This window comes from Eumetopias jubatus, unplaced genomic scaffold (assembly GCF_037043125.1).
Source record: "Eumetopias jubatus isolate StellerSeaLion01/CBP00866 unplaced genomic scaffold, mEumJub1_p1.0 scaffold_13, whole genome shotgun sequence".
NCBI lineage: Eukaryota > Metazoa > Chordata > Mammalia > Carnivora > Otariidae > Eumetopias > Eumetopias jubatus.
The window spans coordinates 77246533-77259896 of record NW_028274819.1 but is presented as its reverse complement, the minus strand read 5'-3'; the positions used below and the strand labels follow the sequence as shown (position 1 = coordinate 77259896).

General features: G+C 40.8%; 1 protein-coding gene and 1 long non-coding RNA gene across 3 annotated transcripts in view; one reads left to right on the top strand and one right to left on the bottom strand.

Annotated features, from left to right (window-relative positions):
• Positions 1 to 13364, top strand: part of MAML2 (mastermind like transcriptional coactivator 2) — a 341985-nt gene that overhangs the window by 85371 nt on the left and 243250 nt on the right. The window lies entirely within an intron of this gene.
• LOC114221526 (uncharacterized) overlaps positions 1 to 13364 on the bottom strand; it is a 43068-nt gene that overhangs the window by 5566 nt on the left and 24138 nt on the right. The window contains exons 4-5 of one of the 2 annotated variants that reach the window (XR_015766658.1): positions 9291 to 9450; positions 6756 to 6771 (exon numbers count right to left, since the gene is read on the bottom strand). This is a non-coding gene — a long non-coding RNA (uncharacterized LOC114221526). Of the gene's footprint in view, positions 1 to 6755; positions 6772 to 9290; positions 9451 to 13364 lie in introns of those variants that run through there. The other variant, XR_003611758.2, reaches the window with a different exon arrangement.

Here is a 13364-nt window from a genome sequence, read left to right as displayed (position 1 = left end):
TTTTCCAATTCGTAAATAATTTATGTTCCAAAAAATTCAGTTTTGAAGGAAGAATTTAGATCTCACAATACACTTTCCCATAAAAATGTTACGAGAGATCATTAAAATTAGGCCTAATTATTCCAGTATCTGGAAAAGAAAAAAAAAACAACAACAGTACTATAGAGCCAGTCACCGTGTATGAATCAAAATATGTGTTTTGAACTCTAGCTCACAGAGCTATGAGAAACACATGCCCCTGTGAAAATCCTGGGGATGGTGAGGATCAAAGGATTGTGCCCCACCTGTCCCCCACCACCTTTAGTTTGCTAAAGAGAGATAGGAGTTTGGGGGACCCGGTTTTCACAGGGCAGCTTCAGCCTTGCTTTTCTGGGCAAATCAATGGCAGAAGAGAAAGAGGAGTGGTCAGGAGAAAATCACCTTTGTTATGCGTATGTAATCTGTAAAGGCGATTTTATTGTTAAAACCTTTGGCATATGTTTCATTGTCCCCTACCCTACTCTCCCTCCACCCCACTCCACCACTTCACAAAACAACCAGGGCCATGGTCCTATGGGATAATTCCAGTTCTTTCCATTAGAATTCTTCCACACATCCCCCAAGTATGAAATCGAAAGGGCTTTCAGATGAAGACATCCCTAAAACCCCACCTTTTAAAAAGGCAATATCAAAAGAAAAGAGTTTGCAGTATCACCAAAGGAATCACTATTAATTCTGAATTGAGTCCTATTTAGTTGTTTGGCTAGGCCAAAAGTCCTCGCTCACTATTCGGTCTGTATGCAAAGGCAGCCTGACAGAGAAATAGAATACTTTGCCATTTAAGATGTATCTGTCACTTAGCACTTTGCATACAAAACAGAAGATGACAGTAGCTTTCTTTATGATCCAAGGCTAGTAGTATGACATCAGGTTCTGCATTCATTCAGCAAACATTTACTGAGCTTTGGGTATGTGCCTCTTACTGGTGCTAGATGTATAATACTGAAAAACAATCTGCTGAGGCTAGGCAGATGATAAATATACAAACAGATAACAATATAGTGTATCATATAGTGCTAAATGCCAAGGAAGGGATTAATTTCATATAGAATGGTCTTGCAGGAAAGTCAGGGAATGAGCCATGCAACCATCCGGGAGAAGAGTTTTCAGGCAGAGAACAGCAAGAACAAAGCCTCTGAGCCAGGAGCACCTTTTTGACAAAGATATCCTAGCTGGATGGGAGTAATCTAAGGGAGATTGGTGGGAGAGGAGGTCAGAGAGGTAACAGGGGTACCTTGTAGGGCTTTGTAGACCATTAGAAAGACTTGCTCTTATTCTAAGTAATCTAGGATATGTTCTGAAGCTAGAGTCCATTGGAATGCCAATGCACTGGATGTGGGGTATCAAAGAAAGAGAGGAACCAAGGGTAAATCAATACATGTGACCCACACAACTAGAATTGCCATTTATTGAGCTGGGGCGTATTCTTGGAATATCATTATTGGAACAGGGGAAGAAGGGAAGGCAGGGAAGTAAAATTTTCATTTTGAACATGTTAAGTTTGATGTGCTTATTAGCCATCCAAGTGAAGATGTCAAGTAGGCATGGGTAGAAGTAAGCTGGGATTCATGGGCAAATTCTGGCCTAAAAGTCTACCTCTGGGTATTTAAGATCATAAGACTGAAAACATCAGAGAAGAATTGTAGATAAAGAAACAAGATGTTTGGACTGAGTGCTAAGACTCCAATATTTAGAGGTCAGAGAGATGAAGTGGAGCTAGCAAAGGAAACAGGGAAGAAGTGTCCAGTGAGGGAGAAGACATAGGAGAAGATGGTGCCCCAAGAGGCAAGTGAAGAAAAGGAGGAGGGAGTGTCTGTCCATATCAAATGCTGCAAATAAATTAGGTAAGTTGAGGACTGATAAGGTTTGGTAGAGGCCATTGGTAACTTTCAAGCACTGCTTAGGTGGGTACACTGGCTCTCCTGATTTGTAGTGTCTACCAATTTCCATGTTGTAAATACTCCCATCATAGCCAATTTCATGCTACTAGTCGATTAAGAAAAGCTTGCAAGATTCTTGAATATTTAACAGTTGGCTTCTGCTAGCTCCAGCACACATTGCCTTGACGGGAGCCATTTTGGGGGAGTGGGTGGGAATTGAAGTACATTCATAAGAGATGAAACAAAAAAGAATTGTGGACTGAGTATAGACAATATTTTTGAGGAGTTAGAAAGAAATGAGGTAGTAATTAAATTGAGATGTGTCATTAAGAGTTGTTTCTTTTTAAATGAGAGATAGAACAGCATGTCTGCATGCAGATAGGAGTGATCCAACTAGAGGGGGAAAATTGGTGAAGAAGGATAAAGTGGTGAGACATGTTGGAGTGAGGGCTATGAGTGGGAGGGAGGAAGAAGTTCTAATGCACAGGGAGGGGGGTGGCTCGGTCTTAGCGAACAACATGGGTGGTTCCTTCACGGTAATAGGAGAGAATAGAGCAGCACTGTCCGAAGCAAATACAATGTGAGCCACCTATGTAATTTTTAAATTCTAGAGCCACATTAAAAAAAGAAAAGTAAAAGGATCAGGTGAAAATAATTTTCATGACTATTTGAACCAATATATACAAATTATTACCACTAAAACATCTATTGAATATGAAAAAAATTATGAGATTTTGCATTCATTTTTTTTACACTACATTTTCAAAATCCAGTGTATTTTATGCAAAAAGCACCTCTCAGTTTGGACTAGTTACATTTCAGGTGATCAGTGGCCACCACACGTGACCAATGACTACCATACTGGAGAGGGCAGGGATAAACGATCAGTTAAGTGGGTGCACATGTTGGTAAGAGGTTGCAGAAGTTCTCTTCTGTTGGCTTCTGTTTTCTCAGTGAAATAGGAATCGCTTCCATTCAGTGACTTAGACTAAGAATGAGGCCGAGTGGGAGAGGTGGGAAGTAGTCATGTAGCAGGATGACAGAGTGAATGGACCCAGAAAACATACTAGAATTGGGCAGCACTGATGGTCCGCTTGAGGTTAGTGGGCCAGAATTTACAGGGCGACCAGCAACCCCGGGAGCGCGGTTTTCTCCAGCTGCCTCCTGCTCTGTGAGGCACAGCGGGGGCATGGGCATCTGCAGTGTGGACAAAGTCGGATTTAACTGGGCTGAAATTAATTGGAAAGCCGACGCCAATCTGCCAATCCAGCAAAAACATGCTAAACCTTCCCCATAGGAACTTGCCCTTTTCCCTTTCTGATCTAGGCTTTGTGTGTTGGGGAGGGGCGGGGTTGGGTGGGAGTGGGAGATGTTAAGCAACAGTGTGTGGAAAGAGTTTAAAAGCATAGACTTTTTTTTTTTTTTGCCACTGAACTATCTCAGAATTCTTCTCTTAGCAAGCCCTCCTACCACTTTCCCTAGGGTCGCTTAACCAAGCTGTATGTGCCCTCTCTCTTTGCTCAGAAGTCGTCAAACTGTTTACTAAGGTTTATTATTTTTGCGTGGTCTGAATCTGATACGTACTTGTCAAGACTAAATGGGTGTGTTGAACTGACTCTCTGTTTGTTGGAGGCTAGGCAGATGTTAATGAGGGCTCTCTGTTCCCTGCTTGTAACCTGAAGCTGGCAGTCAACAGAACAAATCAGAGGGTTTCCAGCAGCACACTGAGGTCCTTATGTAAGGAGGATCACACGCAATTTTTGTCTTTGCAGAATTCCTCTCTGTATAATTATTCTTTTGATCATGCTACACATGAAAAGAAAAGCAACTGGGGGTATGAATCATGTCCTTGTTTCACTTGGAATTAACAATTGAGACAGGGTGAGGAGTCTGTGAGAACTGCTGGTCCGAGGGAGGTGGTTCTCTGTTCTTAATTGACAAACTTGGTGCGTGTCCTCACTGGTGTCCTCAGAGCAGACCTCAAACCTTACATGTCACATTGATCGGTCCCCATGGGTTAGCTACATTCCTGGGTGTGATACCGCAGTAAGAGCGCAGTCAGAGTTTTCTCTGCTAAGCCAACAGGAATCCTTCCTTCATCGTTCCTCCCCAAATAAGTTAGCTACATTCGATCCATCAGGACTTCTACCAAAACACCGAAGGTATGAAAAGGATTGAGCATTTGCTATGAAAAGGATTGAGCACTTGGTATGAAAAGGATTGAGCACTTAATCTGTATGGTACACCAGACGGCTTGTGGGTGCATTCAGGAGGTAGCTCACATGTCTTCTCAGATGCCTGCCTCTGCACCCCAAACAGAATCAGTCACCTGACCGCTTGTGCTTTATCGCATTTTGTACACACTTCAACCACATCCCTGAACATGGAATCCCTTTCAGAGTGTAGTGCTTTTGCATGCGGTGTTTCTTCTGCCTTCCTTACCTGTAAACACCTCATAATCCTTCAAAATCCAACAAATATTTGTTGAGTGGATGAATGAGATGGTTTGTAGAGGAGAGGGCCTTCCCTCAATTGATCACTCTTGCTTATGAGTCCCCACACATTTGAGTTCTGCTTCCCGTTTGACCCTAACTCAATTCTTAGACTGATTCACCTGTTCTCTTTCCTGAGTCTGTAACTTTCTCCAGCATAGGGACCGTGCTTTTTGTGCTTTGGCATCCCTAGTGCCTGGCATAGTACCTGGTACATAATAAGCCCTCACATTTTTGTTGAACACTGAAATGCAAAGAATTAAGCATAATAGTGTGATTCAGGTGAATATAGAAATAGCTTGAATTGAGTCACAATTTTGTAGCCCATACGAGCTCACATTGAAGTAAATCAAGTTGAGGCATTTCAGATGAAACCTCAAAATGAGGATGTATTGGTTTTAGCCCAAAGCAGAAGTTTATATAAAGGATGTATAACCTTTTGCCCTCCACACTCAGGATTTAAAATAAAAGAAATCTAAAAACCCATTTATAGGTAAGTTCAATTTGAGGCTTATAGGTATGTAAAAGGGGTTTATTTGAGGTTTAATAACCAAGTTTCATGTGGGTTCTTGTTTGGGAAAGAAAACTTTCACATGGCATTAATATACAGTAAGTTGTGATTTACAAAAACATTTTCACATCCTGTCTAGGGTGAAATTTTAATTTGTCCAATGAACTTTCCACTGAAAGAAAAAATGGTAAAACTGGCAAACTAATCTAGCTATGCACATTTTGTTTTGGAAACTTGCTATTCCCAAATGTTCCCTGAATGTATTTTTGAAAATTCTTTGGAAAATTTAAGGAAAAACTGGTCTTTTGAGAAATACCTTGAATGTTATATTTTGTATGTCAAAGGAGTATTGAATTTCTTGTTGATAGCAGTTTGGTTGACTTTTCAATTTATTTCTTCTTGAACTATTCATTGTTTCTACAATTCAGTATGTGAGTATTACTGTCTGATGCCTGACATTTTAAGATACTGCCTGTTCCTTACCTTTCAGTTGGATAGAATAGATGTATACGTTAAAGGAATTTTGGGGGGTGTGTACAACTTATCTCATTTGTTTGATTGTGTCTTCCAAATGATGGGCATTTCATATTGGGTGGATGGATGGGTAGATGGTCCAATAGTGTCTATATGCTTTGAGAGTCCAGGTGTTGGGTACAAGTTTTGTTTTTTGCTACCTACTAACTCTCTGGCTTTTAGCAAATTAATGATCTAAACCTGTTTCTTCAAATGTACATAATCATAGCTCTACATAGGGTTTGGGGAGTTAAATGAACTAATGCTGTAAAAATAACTCGCATCACAATTAGTACATAGTGAGTGCTCAGAAATGTTAATTGTTGTTATTACTATTATTAACGTAACAATAAATGGCTTTATAGCACCCATTTTTTAAAATTTAAGGGTGAATAATTACAACCTGGAGAAATTAGGAGTGTATTGATTGTAGTACATTTGGGAATACCAGTAATTTTCTAATTATTACAGCTCAAGCTCTTCTGTCTATAAGAATGTGAAGAGTGGAATAACCGGAAGCTTCCTTATCTACTTACAGAATTACAGGCCTAGCTTAGATAATGAAAATTCTTAGGCTGCACCATGATACAAGAGCTGGTTGCATTATGTACCATGTCTTAGCAAAGTATCACCATTTTGTCCAGTTTTAAACGTTTATAAATTCTACGTGAGCATTCTTAAAGCACGTCTTTCCCATGACTCTGAAGCCCTTAAAAGGGGTGATATTTTAAAAGATCTGAAATAAGGTTGAGATCATTAAGCAGCACAGCCCCAAGTTTTACTGGTTTTTTGTTTTGTTTTTGTTTTACTCCAGAGTTCTGTAAAGAAACAGCACGGTTTGTAGGCAAAGGGAGAAGCCACTGAAGTCGGCCCCTGGGTCCGTTTCCCAAAGAGGAGACCGTGGGGCAGCGCAGAGGCAGGGCGGGCGGACTCCAGCAGGGCTTATGCTGTATGCAGAGAAGGAAGGCACTTTCAGCTTCTCTCAGGGCCGTAACGTGTGGGCCACGCTTCTGGCGGCGTGGAATAAACACGGGGCTGAGGATGAGGGTGAGGATGGGGACGGGAGGGTCGGGGGGAAGACTGCGGATTCCGCGGGGGACGCTCCGGCGAGGCCTGCGCTCCGCTCAGCGCCGCGGAAGCGCACGGATTGTTTGCAACTGGAGCGGCGCCTCCGGCTTTCTCTCCGCCCGATTGCTGTTTGCGGGGAGCGGGCCCTTTAGGGGCCGGAAGCGCCGGCCATGTAAGGAGCGCGGGCCCTTCCCGACAGCCGGGCCCCCCTTCCCCGCCGCCGCGGGGCCGCCTCCTCATTGGCCCGAGGGCTGGCCGGGGCTTCTCCCTGCGAAGGGCCGCGTTTTAAAAATGTCTTCTTTTGTCAGCTTGAGATTTTCCAGAATTTAAAAGCGGAAAGGAAGAAAGGAGTACAAGGAAGCTATTAAAGATACATTAAATAAACTCTACTGGGAGCAAGTGTGTGTTTAAGAGAGAATCTGTAACTTTTGCAAGGGAAGTTTGGGTGATTGCTTATTATTTCAACAAAGAGGGCGTGTGTGTGTGTGTGTGTGTGTGTGTGTGTGTGTGTCAGAGAGTTTTGGTGATTGCTTATTATTTAACAGGGTGTGTGTGTGTGTGCTTATTTTAACAAAGGGTGTGTGTGTGTGTGCGTGTGTGTGTCAGAGAGAGTTTTGGTGATTGCTTATTATTTCAACAAAGAGGGCGCGTGTGTCTGTGTGTGTGTGTCAGAGAGAGTTTTGGTGATTGCTTATTATTTAACAGGGTGTGTGTGTGTGACTTATTTTAACAAAGGGTGTGTGTGCGTGCGTGTGTGTGTCAGAGTTTTGGTGATTGCTTCTTAATTTAACAAAGGTGTGTGTGTGTGTGTGTGTGTGTGTGTGTGTGTGTGTGTGTGTGTGTTTTCTCCCTGAACTGGAGAAGCAGATGTTTAAAGGAGAAGGGGCAGGAAGCAGCTCTGACAAATGAAAGGATTTTTGATTGAATTCGTGAGCTAAAGTTTCCTGCCAGTAATTCATTCAACCCTAGGCTACATAAAAGAAAAACCCACATAATTGAATTTTAATCGCCTAACTTTTTAACAGACAACCAGAACAGGCTAGTGTAGCTGCCACAGGTAAAACTGAAATAATGCTGTAAGCTGATTTTAGATTATTATTTATTGGTAGTTTAAAAAAATTTATGATACCCTTGCTTCATTCTGCTCCTCCTTTATGGGTGCGTGGGTGCCAGAGGCTATTCCTTATTGTCTATATAAGTTAAAATCCTTCGTGCAGATTTTTTTTTCTTTAAGCTGTTTTGTGAGCAGGTGCAGATGGCTCTCATGAACCGAGCCAATTGAAATGTTCTGTTGCAGCCTGCAGAAACCGAAGTTTTAAAAAATGAACAACTGTGTTTTGTGCTGTATCTATAATTCAGCTGGAAACTGTTTTCCCTGTTTTATGATGAAATCTGCCACCTCTGTTTCTTCCGTTTAATGAATTCGGTTTGTTTACAGCCTTAAGGAAGTCTTGTCACTAAAATCCACCCTCAATACCCCTCCAGTGTTTTGCAGTCTGATGATTTCACAACAAGGGCCATTGCAAAATAAGGGTAAACGGGCATTTTTTTTTTTAAATCCCTGGAGATTTTCAAGAACTTTTTTTCCTTCACAGTGTACTCAAGTAAACAGTGTTGGGAAGACTCAAAACATGAGACTGTTGTACCTTCTTGTACATAGAATAAGTTACTTTTCTTAGTCAAGACTTGTCATTTGAAACCAAGTAACAGAAAGTGGGGAGTCAAGATACCCTAAAACCTTTTGGTTTGGTGCTGGCATTCATGAGTATTCCTCTAAAACAAAGTCAAGAGTGAATTAACTCCTTTGGTGTGCAGAGGCTCTAGGGGCCGTGGTAGTGATGGGCTTGGGCTCTCTGCTCCTGTCACACTCACATGGACACGAAGGCAAGGCCCTAAACCAAGGAACCATTGCCAAGAGCCAAGAATGGCACTTGCTGTGCTGCACATTGAACTGAACAAAACCCAAATATTAGCGCTGTTACTGAACCAAACATGTCCTAAAATAGACCTAATGAACTAGTTCAAACCAGAATGATACTTAACATATTTTCTAAAATGATTGAACAAAGCAAAACTGGAACTTCAGAGAGTTCTACGGACCTAACCTGAAACAAGCTAAGAGCCCACTGGCTGGATGTGTGCACTGGCAGTGTTTATGGGATCCCAGCAGGAAGCAAAGGATTTGGATTCTGCTCTTGTGTTGACCTTTACAATGAGGACTGTCCCCGGGACACTGACTCAGGCAGTGTTAAGAGGCAGTACCTGTTATGCTGTCAGACAGAGATATACCTTTCAGCACAATTGACAGTTTGGACAAGATCAGTCCTTTTTGTGTGGAGCTGCCCTGTACATTGTAGGATATTTAGCCACATCTCTGACCTCTACCCCGTAAGTGCCAGTAGGCTACACCCCTCCAGGTATAACAATCAAAAGTGTCCTGGGACATTGCCAAATATCTCCGGGGTGGGGGGGGCAAAAATCATCCCCAGTTTGAGAACTGTTGCAGTAGGAGAATAATCATCAGCCTCCCGCATTGTTTCGGAAAGGTTTTCCAGTAGATATTGGGAAGAAAAGCTATAGACTTAACTGCCCAGAAGGATCACCTAGCAGAAAACAAAAGCTAATCTCTTATGTAAGTCCTCATTTCAGAGTTGGTTTCTCTACTAAAGCAAGAAACCCTTTAGGTTGGAAAGACCATGTATGGTGTTATTATGAGGCAGACCTGGTAAAAATACTTCAATGAAGACATTTATAGGCAACCACTATTATGAAAACTGTACCTCATACCGACTTATGGTGCTGGCGAGAAAATCTTCTGGCCACACTTCAGAAGTGTTTACCCTCATATTCTGGAAAAGTTGCAGAAATTTTTCAACGTATTGAGTCTAGTAGCGTCTCTAGTTCACAGGGTACAGAGATGCCGTTTGATCCGGGGTGCCTGTGTACCCTAGAGTGAATTATTATATATTAGAGTGCTATTTCAGGAGAATTGGACATCTTAATTATAACTTTTTTTTAGTTTGTGTATAGTGTATGCCTTTGAAATGAAATTTATAGTTATTCTGTGCTTCAATGAGACTTTTCATTTTTATGTAATATAACAGTACCTTTCCCTTGGCAGTTTTCATTTGGTAGGAAGACTCATTTGTACATCAGAGCATTATTTGGAACAGTGGGTTTTGCCAAGATTATAATGTGGTAATTACATTTAAAATTGAGCTGTGCCAAAGCATTGCAAAAATAATAATAAGTCCACTAAATATATAACACTGACACAGACAGTTCATTAGCTTTTCTTAATACTGTGAAAAACAAACCAAATTTTCTATTTTTTGTCTGTGAAGAAAACCTGGGGAAAGAATAATCACAGTATAAAATTGAACAGCTAATCGAGTTTTCCAGATAGTTTATTTTAATGGTGATTTAACATTCTAAGGCACAGACCCTTAGCTTTTGTTTAGCTTTTGTCTTTAATGTAGATTATAAATCAAAGCGCTGCATAGCGACAAAGAATAAAGTTATTGGCTAATATTTCCTCATAGACCGTAAGTAATAATGATGCCTATGAAGCTCTAATAACAAGAAACACTCCCTTCATCTCAATTGATCTCCACAACCACCCTGTTCAGAATCAATAGTTTTCCTAGTTTATTAGTGAGAAAAAAAAAAGGGGGGCAGCTCAGAAATGGTAAGAAGACCTGGGCAGGTCAACATGGCTGTGGTAGTGGACAAGGAGGAGGGTTCAGGGAGTGAGGAATGCTAATATTTGAGAATTTACTGGTATAGCCTACATCACTGACCGTCATTCCGCTCTACAACATACTTATTCTATTTTCTTACGATAAAACCCAGACTCCCAGTGGAGAATCCAAGTTGACAGCTTGTGAATGGTAGCCCTAGAATTCGAAACCAGAGCTTGTGACTTTGTTTTTTTCTTGATTCCCTTGTACCTTGATTTCAAAACCATAGAAGAAACCGAAGGGATGTTAGTTCACTCTTAATAACGTACATAGGAACTCTTAACCATGGAGAAGTGTAATCACATTAGGTATAGCCTCAGTGTTTAAGAAAAACAAAACTCAAAAGCTCTTGATTCTGTCCCAGGAATCCGTTCTTACTTTGAAATTGGCCAAAACATCTGAAGTCTTGGTATTGCACCGTCCTGGGCTTCCTGAGGAGCAACCTCAGAGCAATGAGAGTACTGACAGTGATGTCCTCCAATAGGAGTCAACAGCTGTTCCTTCCCGTCTCTTCTAGCACCATCACCCAGAGGAAGGGAGGAAATTCACCTACAGGTGCTGCAGCCTAGAGGCTTTTCTGTCTCCTTCATGCATTTAATCACCCAAACCTAGTGCTATCCGCCAGCCATTTAGAAAATAGCACAGCATTTACTTTATGGCATTCAAAAGGATTGGGCCATACCCTATCAGTGTGTTCAAGTGTGGCAGCTTGAGTATTTAATAAACCCAGTCCTGACATTCTCAAAGATGTTAGCATGATCTATATCTTTTGTTGCAGTCATAGTTGTGTCAAGTCTGTGCCTCTTAGGTCTAATCCTGGTGTCACATGATGTTTCTGACTCGGACTGGCTAAAATACCTCTTCATTCTCTGTTTTCAACATAGACTCCTGAAGCCCAACGTTGCTACTCACTCTTGTGGATAATGACCCTTCAGCAAATCCCTAGTTAAATTCCTTCCTGCTTAGTTCTATTTCTCTAAGAAGCTTCCATCAACTATGTCCCATCAATGACTCAATAATGAATGTTCTAGCCCATTTTGTGAGTAGGTTTTTTTGTTTTGTTTTTTTTAAATCTGAGTGGCTCTGTTCATACTAGACACTTGAATAAGTTCACATTTCTTGACTTAGCTCTTCCAGTAATTTCTGGCTCATTAAAACATTAACAGACGAATGCTGTATGTAGCATCTAGAAATCAAACTCATAGAAACAGAGAGTAGATTGGTGGTTGCCAGGGGCTGGGGAGGTGAAGGAAATGAGTGATGGTGATCAAAAGGTACAAACTTCCAGTTGTAAGGTGATTAAGTTCTGGAGCCATCACATGCAGCCTGGTTAACTATAATTAACAACACTGTAATGTATACTTGAAAGTTGCTAAGAGAGTAAATCCTAAACGTTCTCACCATGCACGCACACAAAATGGTAACTATGCGAGGTGGTAGACATGTTAACTCACTTTATTGTGATCATCATTTTGCAGTGTCAGCATATATCAATCAAATCATCATGTTGTGCACCTGAAGCTTACACGATGTTGTGTTCCAGTTATATCTCAGTAAAGCTGGAAAAGCACATTAGCTAGCCTGCCTCAATATATCTTATCTAAAAAGGAAGTTTTGTCTGCAGCGGTAGAAGTGGCTACCATGACACCTAACTTTGGAAAAAGAGTCATTGATCTGGGGGCTGAACCTAAACTTCTTCGTGGGGAAGCTTGGAACCGTGACAACCACAGCAGTCCTGAAAATGCCGCTATGGAGACAGCAAGGCTTGGACTCACAACGGAGATTTCATTCAAAATTGGGTTTTCTTTTTCTCTGGTCTCCCAAATTATTTCCAGAGGTTAGCCACTTACAGAAAAAATAAATCTTCTTTCACTTGGAAGTAAAGAATGTGCTATTTGACTTGAAACATAGCACAAATACTCCTTGGATCGGCTTTGTTTTGTGTTTAATGAGCTTAATACTGCCCTTCTTTAAGGAAACCTATCACTGGTTTCGTATGTGAGGTGTGCTAGCATGAAATGCTTAAATCAAACTTTGTAACAGTATAAATAACACTTTTATTGTCTCCTCCATATTAATAAAACCCACAGCTAAACAACTAAAGCCCTGTGCTAATTGCTTACTCTCAGAGCTGCATATTTCAGGTCTAATTCTCTTTAGCACACAGCTAGAATGGAGTATGCAAAAGCTCCTTTGGTGACTTTTAACCACTTCAGTACTAATTTGGTGGCATGGAAGGCATTAGGCTGTGTCCATACAAGCAGAACAAAGCAGAATATTGAGCAATTTTCCGAATTCTATCCATGTAGTAAGTGAACTTGGTTGATACTTCTAGTTAAAACAGATGTTTGAGTTGTCAGGCTGCATCCAAACAAAGTGTTTGTTGAAATAAACATTAGCTTAGCAGATTTCTTTTATTGCAGAAGCATTGTAAACAATGAGCAAGGTGTAAACCGTGGAAATCTGCGAGTCTTAAGGAAGCTAGGCATACTGTAAAAGATTATGTAGTTTTCCAAATGGATTATACGTACAGCCAGACTCAATCCACGATTATTATATTAATGACTGAAGGAATGAATTGTTAAATTTTGTAACCATTTTGGCCTGTACTTGATCAATTAGTTAAATTTCATTTTCTTACTCTCTGTGAATTCTGTCCATATCTTTCCTTGTTTGCTTAGCTCTTTTATACGTTTAGATATTCTGCCCTACAAGTAATGGCTGAAACAGTCTCTTTCATTTGACCCTGATGTTCCACGCATATTCATTAAAATTATCGTATCGGGGGGTTTCAACTTTACTGCCTTATTGCTATTTCTGATACAAAAGTTTGATCTGTAGGAGCCCACAACATAACTGGCAAGGTTCATAACCTTTCAAGCAACGTGAAAACTGCTGTTGATTGAAAAAACACACAAGTATTTATTGGGATGTTTATTGTGCCTAACAGTTTGTGAGATATTATGGAAAACAGCTTCACCCATGGGAGCTGAAAACCTAATTGAAGAAAGAAAAGCAACACACATGAAACAATTATAAAGAAGGAATGAAATGCATCATGTGGTACAGAGCCAAGGAGAATAAGGTGTTAATTGTGTGGGATAGACAGTAAATCTCAAAG